This window comes from Apus apus, chromosome Z (assembly GCF_020740795.1).
Source record: "Apus apus isolate bApuApu2 chromosome Z, bApuApu2.pri.cur, whole genome shotgun sequence".
Taxonomy (NCBI): domain Eukaryota; kingdom Metazoa; phylum Chordata; class Aves; order Apodiformes; family Apodidae; genus Apus; species Apus apus.
The window spans coordinates 19,740,303-19,760,805 of NC_067312.1; positions in this window are offsets into that span (position 1 = coordinate 19,740,303).

Here is a 20,503-nt window from a genome sequence, read left to right on the forward strand (position 1 = left end):
TGAATTTCATGCCCTTGGCCTCAGTCCATTGATGCAGCCTGTCCAGGTCCCTCTGCAGCTTCTTCCTGCCCTCTGGCAGATCGACACTCCCTCCCAGCTTGGTATCATCCATACATTTACTAAGGGTAAACTTGATCCCTTCATCCAGATTGTCAATAAAGATGTTAAATAGTACTGGGCTCTCTACTGATCCCTGGGGGACACCGCTGGTCACCAGACACCAGCTGGATGTAGCTCCATTCACCATCACTCTCTGGGCCTGGTCATCCAACCAGTTTTCAACCCAGCGACGGGGGCACCTGTCCAAGCTGTGGATTGCTGGCTTCTCCAGGAGGATGCTGTGGGAGACTGTGTCAGAGGCCTTGCTGAATTTGAGGGAGAAGATGAAATTGATCAGGCAGGACCTTCCTTTTCTAAACCCATGGTGGCTGGACCTGATCACCTGGTTGTCTTTTACATGCACTTGATGGCACTCAGGATGATCAGTTCCATAACCTTGCCAGGCACTGAGGTCAGGCTGACAGGCCTACGATTCCCTGGAAAGACCTTCTGGCCCTTCTTGTGGGTGCGCATCACACTGACCAAACTCCAGTCATCTGGGACCTCCCCAGTCAGCCAGGACTGGTGATAAATGATGGAGAGCATCTTGGCCACTTCTTCCACCAGCCTCCTCAGCACCGTAGGATGAATCCCATCTGGAACCATGGACTTGTTGGGATCTAAGTGACACAGCTAGTCCCTAACTACTTCCTCCTGGATTACAGGAGGGGGATTCTGCTCCCCATCCCTGTCAACCAACTCAGGAGACCAGTTGCCCTGAAGTTAACCAGTCTTTTTGCTAAAGTCTGAGGCAAAGAATGTGTTAAGTACCTCAGCCTTTTCCTTGTCCTCTGTTACTATGTTCCCTCTCATCTAATAAAGAATGGAGATTTTCCCTGGCCCTCCTTTTATTATTAATGTATTTACAAAAGCTTTTTTATTGTCCTTTAACAGAAATAGTCAGATCAAGTTCTAACTAAGCTTTTGCATCTCTAATTCTCTTTCTGCTAGGGGCAAGAGACCGACCCCCACTGTCATGGTAGCCACATACATACAGTGCAGGACCAGTGGTTTCAATTTTCAGGACTTTTCAAAAAGGTCTTTTTTTTTTTTTCCTCCTGAAATATGTGATTTGTATTCATGTTTGAGGGTAATTTGGCTTACTATGCAAGGGAATCAGAGGCAGTCTTCCCAAATGTCTAAAAACCACAGTGTGTTATTAAGAAACAGAAAGCTCTACTCACACAGTGTTTGTACACACAGATTAATATATTCTGGGGTTAAAGTGAACACTTAGTTCAATAAACTCATCATGTTTGTTGGTTTTATAGACCTTGCAATGTGCATGATTTTACATTTGGGAAACAAAAGCAACAATCAGCAGCTCTTGGCTTTCATGTATCAAATGTTTTTAAATGGAATGCAAATACCCTTTTGTAATATTTAGCTTTGGGTTGACATTATTTATTGTATTATTTCCTAAACATCAATGCTGGTCACATCAATAAAATAAAGAGTAGGGACAAAATAATTTTTTTTTTTTTTAATCACTGTTGTTGTACCTGCAGCTGTTAAAACTTCAATTTCTTCCCTGTTTATTGGGCAATGAAAGTAACTCGCTTCATGTCTTACTGATTTTGAGCACTTTCATGTTCATATTTGAGCAATTTTCACTTTTGTTTCTGGATCACTCTAGTATTACTACAGATAGATTATGTAAACTGCAAAGCTCCTATGTGCCAGAGTAAAATTTGACTTTCAGTCATGCACAGGCAGCTTGATTAGGCCATTTTTCTTTTCAGCTCCTCAAGAAAATATTTCCATTCCTACTGGGATCTTTACTAAAACTATATTTGTATAGAAATTAAAGATTTTCTTGGACCCAACAGCAGCTGACAGTGTTTGTCTAAGTATGCTGAACTAAGTTTTCTGAGTTTTAAAATATTTTATTCTGGTTCTGTAATCCACAATAAGAGCAGTGGATGCACTTGGTCATGTTGTAATTTTTAGGAATTTTATAGGTAGCTGACCTAGAATTATACAAGTTATGCAAGTCTTCATGAGGAACTGACAGATTTTAAGATCCTACAGCATCACAGAATGGTGGTGGCTGGAAGGGACCTATGGAGTTCATCTTGTCCAACTTCCTTGCTCAAGCAGATTGCCCAGGATAATGTCCAGATGGCTAATGTGCATCTCCAAGTGTAGTCAGTGGGTTTAAATTAATCAAGATGACTGCTGCCTGCTGAGGTAACCTGAGCGTGGACTGCCATGGGATAGCTCCACCTTCTGCTGGAGAACCATCTCCAGGGCAGTGCCACCTGGGCTTCTCTCTGTGGTTGTTCCAGCCACTTGGGGCTGTGTGCTGTCACAGCCTGGGTGTGGATAATTTAAGCAGCTGTGTTGGAGCTGCGTGTGGCCCCAGCATTGTGTTGAGCTGTTGTACAGCCAGTGTGAACCATGCTATAGGATGCTGAAACCCACTGCACCCCAGCACCGAGCTCTGCTCTCAGAGCTGTCTCCCTGCAGAAGAGAGGTGATGTTTAGAGCTGTCAACCCATCCCACTACTTGGGAGATTTTCCCTCTTCTTGCTGCAGTAGGGACAGTGTGAAAGCACACACCTGCCCCAGTTATTATTGTACACAGAAGCCTGCAAAGCCTGGCTGTTGCTCTGCCAGAAAAAAAAGTGGTGCTGGGGAAGAGTTCATCCCTAACACTGGCTTGTACCAGTATCTGCGGCTGCCTCGCTGAGCCTTTGGGGCTTGGTAGTTGCTAAATAGCCACTGACAGCAGAGAGCTGCTCGTGTTCACTGCTGACTGTCCCCTGTTGTTATCACCAGCGTAAAAGCACACAGAACCGAGCAAGGGAAGCAAACTGGAAGTGAAATGGATAGGAAGGCAAAGAACAGGTTTTTCTTTGTCTTTCTTCAGGGTTTGTAGGAAAAGTTTTAAAAGGCCTGAATACCTGGCAACTGTCCACCACAGAGGTTGTCCTTTTGCAGATTAAACTGGCCTCCATGGTCTAGATACTGGATAATACTCTGTTGTCAGGAGTGTGAGAATTAATCTTTAGGGAGGAGTTAGTGGGGAGAGGGAGAGAAGGAGGAGAAATGATCCTTGGAAAGAACTAACCCATGTCCATAAAGACTGTTCCGTGTGCTGACGTGATCACTTTGAGATTATGGAGAAAAGATGGATGTCTCTTGGATTATTTCAGGTTCTCAGAAGTTTAACTCCAAATACTGCAATGTTTTTGGCAAGACAAATAAATGAGTGGATATTTAGGAAAGCAAATAAAATAAAAACAAAATCCTTCTGAAGTTTTGGAAGACGCCTATGAATAGTTGGAATCAGCAGCAGGTGAAAAACTGGTGTGTTAGTGGTAGTGTCAAAAGACCTGGTAATATCAAACACTCTTCAAAGAGGGGAGAGCTAATGCCCTCAAACAGCTTGCAATCAATTATTCAGAGCCTAACTCCTTTGCATTAAAAGCATAGAAGGATTTTGTGTGCAAGATGTGCCTTTGCTTGAAAGCAGCACTAATGTCTTACCTGAAGTACTGAATATTATACAAAGAATAGAAGTGCAAAGTAACTGGGAGGAGATACTGTGTGCTGTGTACTGCCCTGCTTTGCAGAGAGAGCTCCATCCTTGTGGCTGGCTTGTTGTACCATGAGCTGTTACTGAGGAATGTTGCCAGGTAAATTGGCCTGTGTACTCCTGTGTATTTATTATTCCTGCTGTTCCTGTTCCAATGGCTTTTAACTTGCTCAAATAGTAGTTCTAGCACCCTTCCTTCTGGTTTCCAGCATCACTCTGGCCAACAGCCCTGTGGTAACTCAGCTACATACTCTGGTTTATAAAGCTTATAAACCTTTTCACAATGCAGGTAAAATTGTGATAAAATATTTCTCCTTATTAAAACATACTCATAAGATTGAGCAGTTTTCATATTTTTCTAAGCAGTCCTTACTATAATGTTGACAGTTGCACAGTGGTAGATTAAATATCACTGTAAGATGGCTCTATTTTATATAGCAGTGGAATGGAGTGGAAAACAAGCAGCAAGTTATTTTCCCAGCCATGCGGTCCTTCCTCTCTGCTGCCATGCACTCCTTGAAAACAGGTCAGACTTTCCCGAATCACTACTTTTTGTGGACCTCTTTGCAATCTGGGTAGTCTTGCACAGAACTGCTAGTATTAATTAAGCCAGCAAGAAAAGGAAAGATCTGAGTTTCTAGGGGCTAAGGTGTAGAAGAGATGAAAAACAGACATGTGGCATTTTTTCTAATATACATGTATTTGATGCTCTGAGCACTCTGTAAGGGAACCAGCTCCCTGTGTAACTCTCTGCTGACTTCCTTCTATCACAGTAAATCAGATGTGCATGCAAACTAATGAGCCCTTTTTCAAAAAAGTCCTTAATCAGGAGCTGGTGCTGTAATAATTACATCCCAGTTCCTTGAGATTTTGTTGAAGTAGTTACTGATTTAAGGACAACTTTGGTTTGAAAGTGCGTATGTGAGGGAGTATTTAGAAAGCAGTAAGTAGCTCTAACCTTCTCAGAGGCCATGTTTATTTGATCATAATATAAATCATGTAGCACCGTAAGGTCAGACTCTTCCAACAGCTGGGAAAGATTGCTGTTCCTCATGTGTGTTATAGTATGGCAAGCTAAGTTTAGTGTTTGAAGAGGATACACCTTGGGAGGGCTTGCTATATTTAAGTGTCAGTGTCAACTTCTAAATCAATAGCTTATCTTGGAGCATGTGCACATATTTAATGAAGCGTGTTCCTGTGGAGACCGGTGACAAGGATTGCCCACACGTGTGGTTTTTGCTGGGACTTTGACTCTCTGTGAAGCCATACCATAAGAAGCTGTAAATAATTCATGTGAAAGGTAAAGCTCGGTGATTGGGGTGAATTATGAGGGTTTAAGCTAACACTAAGCATGAGGAAATCTAGCTCATCAGAAACTGATTAGCTCCTACTGTTCTGAATGTTTTCTGTATCTTAATGCTGAAGTTAAATGGCTGATCCTGCAGACCATCTGCTGTTTCATAGGACAACTGCTTTAGAATATTTGTTAATCTATAATTACATATGCAAACAATGGCAGAGCTCCCTCCAGCCTCATTTAAGAGAGAACAACAATGCACAGTGTGATTTCTTGTTCCTTCACCTTGCATGTCTGGCAATGGTGGTTTTGGGATCTGTGAGAGATGGCATATTAACAGTGTTCACTGGAAAATACAGTTTGCAGGCGGATTACAATTGTTGTACTCAAAGACAACCAACTTTATTTTGAAACATGGGAAGTGTTTTCCACACCTTAAATTAAAGAAGTTCCATCTACGTAAAACTCTTGATTTCCAGGAAAGATGAGGACTGTTCAGCAGGATTATATCAACAGTGGATTTGTTTTTAACCTAAACACTATCTGAGTAAATGCAAAAGCCCTAGCAGGAACTGCTGACCTTTTGCATGATTACAGCCTCTGTTGTAAATGAATCATCCTGCAGCAAAATGTAAACAGGATGCTGCCCTTCCATTGCTGCTTTATTTACCAACATGTGCTCATCCAAACTGCAATGACATTACATTAGGTGACAACAGCAAGTTTGGAGCAACACAAGGGTCTGGGGTCAGAGCTGTGGGGGTGGGTACTGCTCCACTTCTCCAACCCTTTCTTCCAAGCACAGACTGAAACAGAGGAGTTTTCATCCTTTTCTACCAGGTCTGAGCAATCTTGTTTGGAGACTGGTTAGGATAAAAGTTAACAATGGTGTCTGATGTAGTACATGGAGTGCATGATTTGGGGCTCTCTTCCATTTGTCCAGGTTTCACCTGGAACCACAAAATCCAGCTCAGTCTCAAAGCAAAATAATACTCATTGTCTCTCTCTTCTCCTGCCAGATTTCTTACCCACATGAAAGTGAAGCAGCAAGACACCAAAGTAAGTCTTAAGGGCTCAAAGAACATGAAACAGGGCAGACAATATAACTATCCTGGTTTAATTCACATCCGTGCACATTAGCTGTGACTCCACTGCCCTTCCCTGTGCTTTTTTATTTCTGCTAAGTGTTCGAGAAGCCATGGAAATCCAGCTTTGTCCTTTGTAGTCAGTGATAGCAATAGGAAAGCAACCAGAAAACCTGATGGTGGATTGAAGCAAAGCAAGTAACATCTGAGTTAAAATGGTTGGGAAGGCCTTGGGCAAATTAATGGAAGTAGAATGAATACACTAAACCTGATGGAAGAAAACCTGTAGGTACAAAATTTTGGAAGCTGAGGTAATGTCCCAAGGAATTTTTGCTATGGTGCCATGCTTATTGCACCCACACTTCTGTTTCTGGCTGCTGGGGGAGGCAGGGTGCTCAGGTGGACCTACTCCAAATGTGAAACTGTTCTTATGGGTAGATTTGGTGAGGTTTTTATTCATAACAGCAACTTCAGTTTTCTGTGTTGAGTTAACTCTCTGTTATTTTTGGTCTCTATCATGCTTGTGATTAGCATTACTGGGCTTTAGAAGGGGGGACTGTTTTTTATGCTCTGGGCATCCTGCCACTATTTCAAGGTCTGAGGTTCTTAAAATAGTCTGCTTGGAATGAAAGCCAGCATCAAGGCACAGGAAAATTGTAGTACAGTGTGAAGGCAAATAAAGAGGGGCAAGACCATTGAATCATATGGATTAAAATTATTTGGAGATGTATTAGAAGGCAAGAAATGGACACAGGAGACTTAAATTGTTCTTGTGTGAAGCACAGCATTGAGCTAGCTTGTGTAAGCCAGTGACATGTGCTTATGAGTTTTCTCCAATTCTGCCTGGTCATGTGTGTATTTGTTTAGTTATGGACTTCAGCTTGGTTCTTACAGCAGTCACACTGAAAGCTATCTGGTCTCTAAAGCTATTGCCAAATGAATGTAAACAGCCAGAAATCTTGGCTGTAGAGTTGTCATTTGCTCAAGAGACAGAAAACATGGGAGCATGAGCAGAGAAATGGATCTTTTCTCCTCTAGGTTTACACAAAAGAGCAAATTTCCACAGGAAACTTCAAGCTATCTATTTTTTTTTTTTTCCTCTTTCATCCTTCTTGGGATGGGAATGGGGGAGTTCTGTTTATTTTATTTTTCTTTTTTTTTATGTGGGTGGATTTTAGGGACAACCTTGGGTTCTTTGTAAAATATAATCTATGCTGAGGCTTGTATGTTATATGCAGAATGAAAGGAATGAATCTGAAGATTTTTCACTCAAATTACGTCTTTTTTCTACATTAGTTTTAAAAGTTTGCATGTTCATGTGAACACGTGTATGCTGTAGACTCCTGCTAGCAAGTGATGCTCTCACCTTTCATGAAGAGGAAGAGAATGTACCAAAAAAGCCCTAGGGTCATGTGACTTATAATGTTCAGCTGCAAAGCCCGCTTTTATCTTGAAGAGCTAAGGTCAAGCCTCATATGCCAATAAGAGGATAAATTTTAAGTTTTGGATTTGAAAACTTCAATGTCATGTTATGGGATCCTTTCCAAGGACTGATCAGTGTGTCCTAATTTCTGGAACAGTTGGAGTTGGAGAAGGAGGGTTTCACTTCACACAACTATAAAGTTACATTCAAGTGCAGTTACAAAGGGACATTTTCTCTTTTATGTTAATTTGAGAATTAATACTGTAATTTTCTCCCAAATAGGTCCTGTTGTGCACATCCAATGCTGCTTTGTGACATTGTGATTTCTGTTGTTTTTACTCCAGCCCTTTTAAACCGGAAAACAAGGAAGTGACCCTGATTTAAACAGTATATTACAGAGGGCCGTAAGGATTTGCAACCTGATGTTGATAATCATGCACATCACAGACACATTCAAATACTTACTGTCTGTTTGGTTTTGTCCCTTCATCATTATTTTTTAAAAAATAATATTTTGCTGAGAGACAGCAAGAATCTTCTTACCTATTGCTGTATGCCTCTGCTTTGTGACAGTGTTTGTTTTGAGGTTAACCTGTGTTAAATCCTAGCTCTGTGCTAACCCTTCTGCCTGGGAACTTCTGGTGCTGCATGATTAAGCATCCTCCTTGGTCAGTCAGACAATGCTTTTAGGAAGAAACCCCCGTATCTTCCATCTATTCACCGTCTATCTTTATCTTTGCTAGCCTGAGATTAAGATACACATCGGAGTGAAGTTCCATGGCACTGGCAGAGCCGATCTACTGGGTCATTGCTATCAGGAAAGGGTTTTACCTCTGGGGCAGTTACTGGCTTTGTGGTTGTCCATGCTTCAGTCCCCCTTGAGTTGGCTTGAATGTTCTTGACCCCTTGGTGAGCTGATTCAGCTCATTAAATTGGGGAAAAAACCCTAACCTTTTTGTTTTCTTTCTAGAGAAGAGTGGAACTGTGTCTTCTGGTGCTTGTGAGCTGTTTGCTTGGACATCTTGTAAAATATCTCCCTGGCTTTCAGACTCTCTGTTTACATGCAACTCCTGCCACACTATTTTTTTTTTTTTCCCAAGTTAGCATGACTTATTAGTGTAATATCTCATAAATCACCAATGTGATCTGAAACTGACTGAAACAGAAGGAAGCACACCAAGCACATATAGTGTGTTTGAAAATTGCATGGTTGATGGAAATAAAATGGGTTTCAGTGTGGATCTTATCCTGAAAGAGCTCACTGCTTGTTTGTTTTCTGCTGTTTTGAGCTAATGGGCTCAAACCCAGACTTTTAATTATTATGCAATGAAGTAGTAAAAAAACATTAAATAAAACAAAGTTTAACTTTTTTTATATGCTCTGTTTTCCTCTAAATCAGTCAGAGCCTCTTGCAATTTGTGCAAACAAGTTGATTAGGAAAAGCATGTGGTGGGAATACAGGACAACATAGGGGCATTTCTTAAATGTAACAGTTGTGTTTGTGAAGAGGGAGAAAATGCAGGTGAGAGCTTGCTGTACCAGTGGAATGGATCAAGATGCCTATGCTTGCTAGATTTTATTCAGGTTTTGATTTTCCATAGCTTTCCCATCAGATGCCTAGTTCAGTCAGTTGTTGAAGAGTGGTAGGGGATGGTTTTTCACTTCTGGCCTTGCTGAAGCTGTGCTCAGTAAGACGGGGAGCTGGACGGTGAAGGATGTGCAGGAGCCAGTACTAGCAAGAGGCTCTTTTCTAGGTTTAGGGTCTAAGTCCAGCTCTCCTGAAAACTGGTCATCTGAAAAGGAAAGCATCATCCTGCAAGCCCTCAGGTTAAGAAGTGAAAAAGAAGACTGGTGTTTTCCAAAAGGTTACCTTGTTTTGTAAATACCCTTTGCTCTTATCTCTTATTTTGCCCTGCTCCTGGTGCATACTAGGCTCAATGTGATGTGTTGATCTTGCTTTAAAGCTTTCATCCCTCTGATTCTCTACACTCATGATTATTTTTTTTTTCTTCTAACACATTATTCATGCTGTCCTAGCTATATTTTAATCTCAGCATACCATATTTGAGTGACTAAATTCACAACAATAATTTCCGTCACTACTTGATGGCTCTTAGTACACAACTGTGCACATGGGAAATGGTTTTCAAGCCTAACTCCAGGTGAACAAACCCTCTCTGAGTTTCATGGTTTTAGCAGATATACCAGGGTCTCAAAATTCCATGGCACACTTTTATTTTTGCAATGGTTGTTGACCTAGTACATGAAGTAAAGTAGGGTTTTTAGAGATGGCAAACTGTTTGTTTCAAATGTGCTTATAATACTCTCCTGAGGTAGAATAAAAAGGTGTGGGAATAAACAACTTCTGCACTTGCTTAACATTGTCTGTGTGTTTATCAGCACACAACCACGCAACTCTTTAATTAAATCAGATAACAACTAATAGCCCAGAGTAGTTATTTTTCATATCTCTCTCCCTGAGGACACATTTTAATGAACATAACAACAACAAGTTTTGAAGTTGTTGGAGCAGTTTGTTTCCTAGCTAGCACCAGGTCACCAGCCATGCTGAGGTGTGCCAACTGGATGCCCAGACAAGGGTGCCTGACAGGAGTCTAGCCCTTGCCAGATTCCAGAGCTTCCACCTAATTCCTGAGCATGGCCATCACATTTTATCAGGTGCCTGTAAGTTTCTTCTTGAGCAACTTGTGACATGTCAGGCTGCAGTCTGCCAGTGTCCCGCCATGCCAGGCATTGCAGTGCTTCTCCAGGTTTCTGTTTATCCCAGCCTTCCCCTTTGTGGACTGCCAGAGATGCCCTCTGGCTCTGGGCTCTTTTGGTGCCTGGCAGAAGAGATCCTGGGGAGCTACTTCTGGCATTGCTCTCACTTAAGTGGTCCCAGCTGTGGAAACTGAGCACCTCCAATGTGAGCTGCAGCTGTTATTCACCTTGGTTATGAAGAGCTTCTTCTGGGACACTTCTATCACTAAATGTTATACTAAAGATCACCTAACCCCTGTGTCAAGGTGCTAGTCCTGCATTTCTCCCCCCACCCCCACTTTTCTGCATGTCATTTGAAAGGAATATTAACTCCATGTGGGAGGACAGTAATGCTCTCTTACCTGTTCCACACACTGGGATGGGTTGACCTCTTGGGCAAAGCTAGAGAATTCAAAATGTGCCAGAGCTGGTGGGCAGCAGTTCAAGAGGCTTCTCTATTCCTGCTTGGCACATCTTCGCTCCATGCATATCTTCCTTCCCTTTCCACAAGAGCAGAATGATTTGCAGCTGCTGAACGTACAGGCAGGTTTGAAATAGGGAGTCTTTGATGTACTTAGGGCCATTGCTTTACATAATGCATCTCTGGGGTCTTTACCACCGATAACCTCTGCCTATGGTAATTCTTTGCTTTATAGGCTCATTTTAAATGAGAAGGAAACCTTCATCTTGCTGGGATGAAATAGAAGTTTGTTTATATATATGTAATAATAATGAGAAGTGCTGATATCACTTGCCATGACTTCTTGGGTCCCTGAGCTTGCTCTTGCAATGGCATGAAGAGTTTCTCCTCCATTGAGTAGAACAGACAGTCAGGCCTTGACCTGTTTTGGTGAGACCTGGTATTTGCCTAGAATGTGGGAAGGAACAGCAGAGACTAAAGGAGTGGGAAGAGGCACAATAGGCAGATGTGGGGAGGGAGGTAAAAGATGGGAAAATAGTGTCTAAGAAGGGGGTTTGTGTTCATGTTGTAGAAAGCTTGTCTTCTCCTTCAGCAGCAAAAATAATACATTATTTATTAAGGCTGCCATTAGAAGACTCTTTAGTTTCTTATTACTTTGACAGACTTTAACATCATGGACTGAAATTACAGGTATCAGGAGCCTGTCTCAAGCTGACTTGTGCATGTATTTATTTTTGAAGGGAGTCAGTAGAGCATGGAGAAGGTTTTGCCCATGACAGCCTGTGAATTGCAGGCAGGGAAAGTCAGATGGGAAGAGACAGGAGTGACTGGGACAGCAAACTAAGCAAGTGATGCTTACCTTGGGCTGGGAAATAAAAATACCCTTGTGATGAGCAGGGAGGTGGCTATAAAATGGTACTAAATAATAAGAAACAACTGGGGCAAGAATATGTTGAAAGTGGTGGAAAAGAAAGGGTCATGCTGGGCAAAGACAGGCAGAAAGGTCTGGGATACTCCTGCGGAGTCTGGGAAGAGGCAGTGTGGATGAGGAATGTCCAGCAGGAGAGTAACAATTACGTTGTCTGAGTGCAGTTTGAACAGTGGGCAGTAAATAAAACATGACGGTGTATCCTCCATGAGGAGAATAAGAAATGCTGATTGAGCAAAAGTATTTGTAGGGAAAAGGCTGGTATAACAACACTATTGTGTCAGATAGTTCTGGGTAAAACCTTCAAAATTTTCTAGAGTTGTCCGTTTTTTTCCTTTTCATTTAGAGATAAAGTTGTTTTTTTTTTTTAGTGTAAAATAATTTTTCACCCTAAAGATTTTTTTGTGTGTGAAATAATTTGTAAAATGAAAAGGGCAACATTAGAACAAAATGTTCTGAGAATATTAAAATAAATAAATTACTAAGGCAATAAATAATTTTTAGAATGTCAGCTTTTTACCTCAAATCAAGTGGGGAAGCAATTCCATCACATCAGGCTTGTCTTGACTAGGAAAAAACATTTATGTCCCACCTACATTGGAAATGGAATGCTACTACTGGTGTTATCTACCTTGTATGTACTGACTTCTTGGCCTTGGTAAGTCTTCTCCTGCAGCCTGACTATGAGGCTGGATACGCACTGCTCAGGCGGAGGTCTGGGGGCTGCAGTTCTGGCTGTGCTGAAATTGCAGGAATCTCCCTGTAGGATTTGCTCTGCTTTCCTCTGTGCATTGCCGTGTTTGGCTGTCTTGAGCTTTTCAAAGCAAAGGTCTGCATACCTCTTTTGCCTGTGAAAATGAGAAACAGAATGAAAACAACATGGAGTAGAGGTGGAAAGCCCTGTGTGGGAGACTCTGGTCCAGTCCAGGGCAGATGATAGATAACAGTGACTTGGCCCGGCCCTGATATTTGGCTAACAAGCTACTCCTGGAAGGGGCAGAGGGACCTGTGAGACTCCTGTGCTTTGCTTGCAGCCTGAGCTGAACAAGCAGGTGACTGTGTTCAGGGGTATCTGAGGACTGTGGTGTTGCCATCATTGCTGTACCGTAATAACTGGTAGCAAAAGCAGTTTCAACTAAACAGAGGCCAGCAAATGTATGCAATCCAACATTCAGCTTGCTTTGAGCATTTTCATGCAATACCTTCCCAGGCTGCCAAACTATTCCCTGCCATTAATAAAGTCTAAAGCAATAGGCCTGTGGCTTCTTTTATAAGCTTTTGTTTATATTTGCTCTCCTGAAAGACCTAGTCTTGACATATTTAATTAGTGGTAAGAACCCAGAATAAAGGTTTGAAAGTCTGAAGGATACATCAGTAAATATTTGCTCTCAGAAACTTACTGTGGTTGATTCTGGTTCAGATAATACTTTAGTGTATATGCTTTCATCTGCTGGGCTGCAGTCCCAGGAGGCCCTGACCAGGCATGCTTTTTTTAAGATCCTTATATATAATGATTGATTTTTGCTTAACTGTGATGCACTCTTTACTTGCTAGAAGTTTCACATGTCTTGGGCCAGTGCAGTATAGCTGCTTGTGTGTAATATGTGTACAAATCACTGCACCTAGTCATTCCTGTAATTGTGCACAGCAGCAGCTTAACCTTGTAGAGTAACATTAAATTTCAAATCAGCAGGTAAAAGGAAGAAAAATAATAAAACTTCAGGAATAGTTCTGAAGCAAGATATGCTAAATTTTTATCTTGTGTCATTCTAGTGCCTTAACTTTTATTTAAGAAAGGGATTTAATTTTCTTTGTGGTTTTTCTATTAAATGCATATCTAGGCTGAAGCAGCTGAGGTGCAATAAACCTAAATAACAAACAATCAACTTTTATGAAGTCACTTTTCAAGCTACAACCACATCTCTGAGAAAAATCTGTTGACATTCATATTTACCCAATCCATCTGGCAGTGTTGGCATGTCTTGTGGTAACTTTCAGCGGAGATCATTGTGAAATGTTTACTTTATTCTTTTTCTCTTTCTTTCCTCACATTCCTTCCTAACTCCCAGTCCCCCACCCTGACTTCACAACAAAGAGATTAACCACAAATACTCTGGTACAAAAAGAAAGGACATATTTTCTTTGTAAGAAGGCTGGTGATGATCCCTGGCTCTGATTTTGCAATTGTAGATGAATGTAGTTGGTTTCCTAGGCATTTTGTATGTATGAAGTTAAAAGAGCTACTCATGTGAGTAAAAATTAAATGCATACCTTGGTTTTCAGAACTGAGGCTGGGCTATGAGAAGTTTGGATGTCTGTTTGTTTTCAACAATTAAATTAAGAATGATGGAAAACTCCATTTAATGTGCCATTAGGCAAAAAGTCATTAGCATTGGTAATCTATAAAAAGCATTTAGGTCATGGATAATTTCCAGTCTGAAATTAATTCTGCAGCATTTTAATGACTGTCTCCATGGTGAGCTTTCTGGCAATTCCATTAATTCTATCAGGGTGTTCTTGTTTCCTTGTATTGCTGCTGCTGCTTCAGAAAAAGACTTCCAGGGTGATCACAGGTGACTCCAGTGTGGGAAAAGCTCTACTGACATGCTCTGTAGGTCACTGAGGTGACAGATAGCAAGCATATTTAATTTCTAATAATGGAATAATAAGCATGAGAACAAATACTTCCTACTTGGAAGCCTTGCATTTAACAGCTACTCTATCACTCTATTACATTAAAGATTTCTCTTATGGGAGGGCCAGGGGAGATAGATATGGTAAGATAAAAAAAACTTGTTCCCCTGAACTACTGCAGAAGAGGGAAAATGCGGAGTGCTTCCAGACTGCATGTATTAAGAACTGAGTGTGCTGGACTGTAAATCAGAGAAGACAGCATATGTCTAGAGGAGAGCTCAGCCACAGCACTTTTTTACAGATTGCTGCATTGCTTCTTATTGGCCTGTAACACAGTGACATGAACAGATGCATAGTCATGGCTGAACAATGTCATGTATGTCATGTATGTCTCTCTGACAAGAAAAAAAAGAATGTACAGTTGCCCTTTTATCTTTACCATATTTAGTACTCCTGTTATAGAGGGAAGCAGTCACCCTGTTGTGGGTTTGTTTTTTTTTTTAATGAAAAAATCTCTAAGTGATGAACTGAGATCCAATGAGAAGTTGCTAAGGCTTTCCTGTACTGGCCAGTGCTCATGCTAATGTAGATGCTGCAGAAGCACCAAATGAGTCACAAGCTACAGTTCCTTTTACAATGAGCTGGAGAAAGGTGCGCAGGGGGGTCATTTCTATGTGTATGCTGTGCCACGGGGAATAATAATGGCATGCAGTTAAAAGTAAGATGAGTCTCAATTTGAAGGACTAGAATGTTTGCAGCTTGCAAATATCTGGAGCTTTTTGGATGAAGCCCCAGAACTTGTGTTTGCATGAGATCTGTAAAAGCAGTTCAGTAGGGGGGCTTTTATGCTTTTTTCAGAGCAGACAAAAAGACAGACTGTACCCCAAAAGTGCATTTATGTATGTTAGTAACTGCAGTGATTTTCTTTCTGTGATTCGATGTGTTGTGGTGTACAGAGTGACATCCCAACACAGTGATAAGACAGAAATCCTTATGGGGACAGAATAGGAAGTTGTCCTAGAGAACTGGTGCTCTATAGGCAGAGGAATCTTTCTTAGTGTTCCCCTTCCCACCTCAGCTAAATCGTCTGGCCTTCAGCCAGTACATGGACACTGTAAAAAGAGTGCACCTGAGGGGTTCTACTCTGTGAACAAAAGAGCAATAAAGTAATTAGGAAAATGGAAAGGTTTAAGACATTTCAATACTGGCCTTGAAAAGAGACATTTTCTTGCCAAGTACATAGTCTGGTAGATGTCAAATAACTTGAAGCAGGATGAGCATGCCCAGAAATTTGTCATCTCTTCCCCAGCTATACTGTTCAATTTAATGAGACATTATCTCTCCCTGCAGACTTTGGCTGGCGAAATTACTCCTTCCATGATTGATGCTATAATACCCTTCCTGGACAGCCAGCTCCCTCTGCCTTTCCGACTTGCCTGCCAGATGCTGAGCCCCTGTCCCTGTGGATTGTCATGCTTTTGTGGATCTCTTTAATTTTCTTCCTCAGTTGTTTCTTTTTCAGAATGAGGGATCTGAAACAATAACCAAAGGAGTTTTTTGTTTCTAGTGAGAAACAATCCAGACCTTTGAGCATCTTTGTTGTCCCTTCTCTGAACCCTTACCAGTTCTGTTATGTCTTGCTGAGGGTTAGAACAGTGGAACAGCACACAATATTCAGTTTGTGGATAAATGCTGGATTTGTACAGAGACATAATGTTGTTCCTGGTTTTATTTTCTGTTCCTTTTCCAATAATTCTTAATATTTAGTTAGCTCTTTTGACTTCTACCAAGCACTGAGCTGATGTATTTATGGAACTATCTATCATAACCTCAAAATTTTGCTCTTGAGTGGTAATGGTCAGTTTGGAAACCATCATATGATATCTGAAATTAGGATATATATTTTTTTTCCTTTGGGACTAGCTTTGTATTACATCTGCCCTGAATTTCATCTGTGTGTTATTATCCAGTCATGAGGTCCTCCTTAAATTGTTGAAGATTGCCCTTTTCAACTACCCTGAATAAATAAGCATCAGCAAACTTTGTCACCACATTGCTGTTTCCAGATCACTCGGAATTTTTGAGGTGCACAAGTCCCAGCACAGACCCTTACAGAACACTGCCTGTCACCTTCCTCCATGGCAAAAGCTGGCTATTTGCCTCCACCTGTGCAGCTGCTGAATTTCCTTAGAAGACCTTGGTGGAAGTGTTATAAATGCAGAAAGATTATCTGTCAACGATACATCCTCCTCCACATGGTTGCTGATCCATCTAGGAAACTCAAATAGGCTTGCAGAGGAGGACTTGCCTTTGCAAAGATGTGCTGACACTTTCCAAGTCTACCCCTCTCTTTCCATCTTCACTTAATGTATCTCCATAATCCATGATTCTAGCTATTTGGCTGGGAAGCCTTGTTTGGATATTTTCTTTCTTCACAAAAGATGAAGGCACCCTATCACTGTGAGGTCAAGGAAAGGCTGAGCTGGAGCAGTCGGTTTTGCTGTGGGAGGCCTAGTGCTTCGGTTAATCTTAGACCTCTTTTCTTGAAGCATATTCTCCTCCTTTTCTCTTCCTACACCTCAAGTTCAGATTGATGGATTTAACCAGTGGAGTCCTATGTCCTTTACCCCAAGGGCATCAATGAGAATATAAAACAACAGCAATGCCCTAAGACAAATGTGAGGGGACTGGCCTTCCAGAGTGACAGTTCTTACAGTGTAGGTTACTGTCAGCTGTCCTGCAGCTGCTTGCATGTCTTCTTAACAGTTCTTGCAATAAACTCTTCTTCAGTTGAGCAAGTGATCTTACACAAGCTAGTGTTTATCAAAAGTTTATTTTCTTTATTTGTTTTTTTAAGAAGACTGCATTTCTTCCTAAGGTAAAATAATAACAAAGGCCTGGTTCTGCCTTTGATATGCTTGTGTTCTCCAGCTTCTGTTTCACTCTGTCTTTCATTACAGAATCACAGAATTAGAGAATTGTTCTGGTTGGAAAAGACCTTTAAGATCAGAGTTCAACCCTAACCTTGCTCTGCCAACTGTTAACCTACCTTTACCAAGTCCAGTGCTACAACCATGTCCCTAAACACTACCTCTACATGTCTCTTAAGCACCTCCAGTGATGGTGATTCAACCACCTCTTTAGGCAGCCTGTTCCAGTGTTAAATAACCCTTTCAGTGAAGAAGTTTCTTCTGATATCTAATCTAAATCTCCTCTGGTGCAACTTGAGACCATTTCTTCTTGTTCTGTTGCTTGTTACTGGGGAGTTAGGTTGCATGTCCTAATTTGCTCTAAAACCCTAAATGTCATTGAGGTTTGGCTTACCTAAGTAATTTTGTCTAGTTCATTTTAACTTCCTCCTCTTTGAATATTTATGTTAATTTCATATTTTCCACTTGTATTGTGCCTCCACTAATTAGAGAAGAGTTATGGAAAATATTTACTACCAAAGCTGAGACGTCATAGAAGAGATCCTTAGAAGTTTTGAGAAGTTTTGAGTCTGCTTGGTTGCTTTAACCAACAATGCAAAAACTCTTTCAGTTCTGCTTCCAATTTAATGGAGGCAATTGTAATTTCAAAGCCTGACTCCCATCTTCTCTTTGGCCCCTGTATTAGCATATTCCTTAATCAGTATTTTATTTCTAATTTTAGTTAGTTTTAGGTCCTATGTATCCATCTATGTAGCTGAAGGTAGCTAATTGTTTATTTTCCACTACAAAATCACACTCATCTTAACTCTCCAAAGTTTTTGCGTCATCACTGTGCTTCTTCACCCCTAAAACATTGCTTCCTCTTCAATCTTTTGTCTTTCTAGCTTCTTTGACTATCTGTGAAATTATTGAGACACAAGTAATTATTTTTTACATGCAAGAGCGTGTTTGGGTATAGGCTGACTCCTGCACAGTAAACTACTTCACTATGAGTTAAGCTTGTCCAGTAATAGTTTTGCAGAGTTCAGTATTTGTTCATGCCTCAGGCTAGTTTGTAGAAGTTCAGCCTTGGGTAATGCACTTACTCAGCCTGTGGAGTATGTAAATATTTCCCTTCAGTGTAACTCTGAGTTGCTCTGGTGGATGGTGAAATTAAGCAGAAAATGTGAGGTTTTGCACTTCCATCTGAAAAGACTTTGGCTTTATAGAGGTCTTACCAGATGTGAGCTATTTTTAATTTTTTTTTTTTCATCTGGGTATGATCAAACTTGCAGGAAAATCTGTGTTCTCTCGACTTCTTGACTGCAAGTTACGTAGTGTTGCAGGAGCAGGAAACAACTTGTCACAGAAGCTGTCTGAAACAAATGGAGAGAACATAAGGTTTCTATGGGAGTGCTCTTGCTGTTGCTTGGATAAACCATAGCCAGGCCTGGGGTCTCAGCATGATGCCTGCTGTGAGGCTCAGGACAAGCTTTCAGTCTTCCACTCTCTTTCCCATGGTGATAGGAGTCAGGGAAGGTCGCAGCCCTCCTTTGCAGCAGTCCATGTGCAAGGCACTTCTGTTGGTGCCTGCTGAGAGAAGCCCTTGTCACAGTGCTAGGCAGGTGTCATGACACTGTGGTGGTCTCTGAGATAAGGGCTGCCAGGGACCCAGATAAGATAGCTGTATTTCCTCTTATTCAAGGGTAAAGATACATCATTGTTGTTTTTATCCACAGAATATAAGATCTACTTAGCTATCTGTGGTGTTTTGTTCAGTAAGAAAGCAAATTGAGGTTTATGCTCATGTGGGAGCATGGAGAGGGGGGAAGTGTGTCACCTGCCTCTGCTGGCATGCATGTCCTCTGTCTCGAGTGGTAGCTGGGCCTTTCACCTACAAGGGTAAAGCTCCTGTCCAGAATGGGATGGGATGGCAGACAAGACATTTATGCACAGATCAAGTTTTATTGCATATAACGCTGGGGTCTTAACTTCTTGAAGTAGAAGGCACAAGTACAGCCAAATTGTAGGAAAATTGGGAGGTTGGAACAGAAGTTGAAGTTTGAATGCAAAAGGTATCTTAAAAATGAAATTTACTACTTGTAGTTGGATCAAACAATAAAGGTTAATCATTTAAATGCTAGCAACTTACTTATTATCAAGTTTTACACTAGGCCTAGAGCATTAGTAATAAATTTTAAAGGATTCTATAATCTTAATATTTAATGATGAAAATTACTTAATGTTACATTTGCTAATAAAGACAATAAAGGAGTTATTGTCTCTCACCCTTGCCTGGCCACAGCTGGGTGTCCCTGGGTGGATCTTAATTCTCAAGAATCAGTCTCTCTGCAGGCATCCCTGCTGGAGACAATAAAGCCAAATAACCTCCTGGAAAGTGTATGGGAAGTTTGCTGATCAAAGATGGGTTCAGGCTTTTATAGAATAAAGTGGACTGACTACTGTCATTTAACTATTCAGCCACATCTCCAAAATCTCTCACTGGAGATTAAAAGGAAAACAGTAGAAAAAACCATGGGGGCCCTGTTCTCACCAAGCAGATGCTTTAGTTTATCTGTTCATTCTTACTTTATCTCAGTTTCAGGCCTAGTTGTGGCTGGGCTGGGCTCCATGTTCCTCATCACTGGAGAGCAGCTGGTGTTATGAACATCAACTTGGCCTCTGTCTATACCTTTCAAGGTTGTTACCAGCTCAGAGCTTGCTAGGTCTTCTCCTTTCTCATGGGAATCTTTCCACTTCAGGCCTGGGCCTGCAAAACTGAGAGACAAAAAGCAGTTGAATCATAGAGAGAAACTGAGGCAGGCATATTGAGAGATGGATTGTCTAGCTCCCATTGACAGCATCCAGGCTCCACTCCCATGGACCACATTTGCAAAGGTTGTTGGGGACTGGGTTCCATTTTCACCTACCTTTTAAACTTATTTTTGTTGTTTGTTTGTTTGTTTGTTTTTGATATTTGTTTGTTTTTATTTAATTTATTTTTATTTTGTTCTAAATCACAGCTGTGTATAGAATTGCTAGGTATCTAGAAAGAATAGCAAAACTCCATTTGCTCTGTGTGTGAGTATACATACATTTCTGGTCTCGACACTCCTGGAAGTGTTGTTAGAGCATATGGGTCTAGATAGGATAATTTTGAACATTTTGTAAAAGATATGTCCTTCTAGAGCTAGTACATAAGTTGCATTTATTACTACTACAATAATAAGTCATTAAGACAGTCCAAGAACTTGGGTTAATTGCGCTCTACCACTACCTTGAAAAAAAGGATTTTCGTTTCCCCATCAGGTTATACCAACTGACCCCATGACATCAAATGAGATATTGATTTGACATCTCTTACTTCAGACTAATATAAGGTACAAAGCAAAAATATTTGATGTAA